The following is a 2944-nucleotide window of genomic DNA, read 5'->3' on the forward strand; positions in this document are numbered from 1 at the left end:
CATCAGGTCAGCCAACCACAAGCCCTGATATTCCCAGACATCTCTGGATTCCACCCCTCCTATTGACCTGTGACCCCAGAATAATTCATAACAGATAAATGTTTTATTGTTGTGTACATTAATCATTTTTTAAATGTTCATGAACAGGAGAAGAGAGAGAAGAAGAGAGCGAGGTTGGAGTGGAGTATAGGGGGAGAGAGATACAGAGAGAGAGAGACGGGGGGGCACCTGCTGGGATTCCATTGTGAGTGGGTGGATGAGTCAGAAACCAGTCCCTCTCAGACAGACAGGACAACACACTTTGAGAATTCCCCTCCTCTCTCTTTTTCTCTCTCATTCCCTCTCTCTGACCTTGTCCTTCTCCTCCTGTCCTATTTCTCCTCTGTCTCCTTCCCCTCCCTTCCTCTTTTTTTCTATCCTCCTCTCTTTCCTCCCTCTCTCTGTTCAGTGTTCTGTGGGAGGGGAAGGCAGGGAGGTGCTGCAGCAGACCTAACCCAGCTGGGAGGGGCCGGGCCTTGGAGTCACGCTCAGGAAAGTCCCCTGCTTTCCCACCTCCATGAGCTCAACAGGCTGGGCCTCTTTACTATGGTATACCTGCTGAGCTGAGAGATTTACTCTCAGGATGATTGTTTCTATATGTATAGCTTCATTTTACTACTGCAGTATGTAGCTGCTATAGACTCACAATCTCTGCTGTTTTAATGGGTCCCATAGTTATATAGGTATGCAGTGGTCCCACAGTATTGTGTAACCTACTATCTTATATCCTACTTTTAAAGCGTCTCCTCCACACTTTTGTCCCAGGCCCAGGGGGTGGAAGCTGTGTCGTGGGAGCGCCATGGGCGGTTGTGCCTGTATGGAGAGGTCTCACTGACAGCTGTGTCTATCAGAAACATCCGCCTCTTCTCCAAATCTCTCTCTCTCCGTCTGATTTATTCTCCTTCTGCCTTATTCTTTCTCTTTATAGTCACTACATCTCTTCCACGTATCTCCGTCTCTCATCCCCCTCTCTGGCTGACATAAGACCCCACCCCGTCTGACCCCTGACCCCTTGACCCAGTCTGACCTCCAGATGACCCAGGCAGCTGCAGCTGGAGGTTGTGTTGTGTCTGTCGGGGGTCAAAGGTCATGCTAATCCTGCTGTGTTCCCTCAGCGCGTCTCAGAGTCTTCCGTTTGGGCTCGGACTACATTGAGACGAAGACAGATCAGATTCTTCAGGAAGTATACTGTATCTGTGCATGTGTGTATATTAAGCTTAAGGCAGAGAGGGTGGGGACGCAGCTGTCTCGGCCAACTGATGACATCCACACCCGCTCACCCTTCCCTCCCTCTCACTCCTGAAGCCCAGATGGCTGAATGGCTGTGAGGGGCGTGTCTAAGGTGAGATTGGAGGCATGGTGGACCAGGTGTGGGGGGCGGGTGTGATTTGGTCCCGCCCTTAAACAATGCGATTTCAGCCTTCATTAGAGCAGGTGTACACTGACCTGGACACGCTCACACACTCACAGCCCAGCCCAACAATTAACCCCAACACACACACACTCACATCCCAGCCCTACTATTAAAATCAACAGACAAACACATATACACACACGTGTTCAGATAAATACAACTAGCTCTCACAGTCTCACGTCAGAATTAGACGTTCAACCATGTTTCTCAAACTTCAAAGTTGTTGCAAACGTCAAATTTCGAAGTGTTTAAGGTCAAGCTTAGGCACTAACTCATAATGGTTAAGGTAAGGGTTAAGTTTTGGGATAGGCTCAAAACAAAAATATCAAAAACAATTCAAACTTGCAACCTTTGGAATCAGAGGCAGATGCTTACGTCCCCGTCCACAACACCCAAGCAAAGCTGAAACCTTCTTGAAGGTAACAGCACTCACTGTTGCCCCTAGGGGCCTGTTTCCACGTCATCTCCCGAAGTCCTCAGATATGGATGGACGTCGAATACTGACTTTTATCACGGGTGACCTGGCTGGATAAATCATCCTCATCAGAACAAGGTTGAGGCTTGATGAAACTGTGGCCATAGAAGTCGATAGAACTTTTCTAGTTTAGTGGTAGGTAGTTTAGTTAACCCGCAGAGCAGTTTTACGTTATCTTTACATGACTGAATGGTGGCTTACAGGAGTAGAGTATGAAACTGTCAGAAAGCACATCATAATGGGGCTACATTAGGTGACAGTTGAATACTCTTCACATCCAGGAAACAGTGTTGCACTCGTTTGTGGCCACATCCTCCCTCTCTTTCTCTCTGTCTTCCCCCTCCTTTTCTTTCTCTCTCACTCTCTCTACTTCCCTGCTATCTAGCTCTTTCACTTGCTCCCTCTCCTTTTCTCCTCTCTCTCTCCCTCTCTTTTGCTCTCCCGCTCTTTCTTTATTTTCCTGTCACAACATAAGGAAATGGGACAGTGATATGAAAAGAGGGCATGTAAATTGTGCGAGGCTTCAGGTGCCCAAAGCGTCACACAAACAAACACACACACACAGGGGTAATTGTGTGTCCTCCTGGAGAGAGATTTGCATGGGTAGGCTTTGTGTGGGTGACTCACCTTTCTCTCTTTCTAAATACACACATGCTCACCCTTTCTCTCTCTCTCTCTCTCTCTCTCTCTCTCTCTCTCTCTCTCTCTCTCTCTCTCTCTCTCTCTCTCTTTGCAAAAACCACAGACAACGCAGGCACATACACTCTATCTCTCTGCCTCTCTCTCTTTAACCTCTCTCGCTCTTACCCTCCCTCTCTCTCCCTCTGTCTCTCTCTAAACTGTAGCCACAGTCACTTCCCCAGTGCTAACAGTTGGTCAGGCAGAGGGCAGGTGGGGTGCTGAGTAAAGCCACAATACCAGATTAAACGAAAACAAAACAACGCCACAAAAAGAGAGTCGCTCACTCCGAGGATCACGTGACCGTCCTCGCCCAATGGGCTTGAGCCCTGGCTCTT

At 48.3% G+C, this 2944-nt stretch overlaps 1 protein-coding gene across 2 annotated transcripts in view; it reads left to right on the top strand.

Moving 5' to 3' along the window:
* Window positions 1-2774: 2774 nt before the first annotated feature.
* LOC106575592 (runt-related transcription factor 1) overlaps window positions 2775-2944 on the top strand; it is a 44776-nt gene continuing 44606 nt past the window's right edge. For both annotated transcript variants that reach the window (XM_045699063.1, XM_045699062.1), the window contains exon 1: window positions 2775-2944. This exon is cut by the window's right edge. The gene's annotated coding sequence lies outside the window, so the exon portion shown is untranslated.

The sequence above is a fragment of the Salmo salar genome, chromosome ssa17 (genome assembly GCF_905237065.1).
Source record: "Salmo salar chromosome ssa17, Ssal_v3.1, whole genome shotgun sequence".
In the NCBI taxonomy this organism is placed as follows: domain Eukaryota; kingdom Metazoa; phylum Chordata; class Actinopteri; order Salmoniformes; family Salmonidae; genus Salmo; species Salmo salar.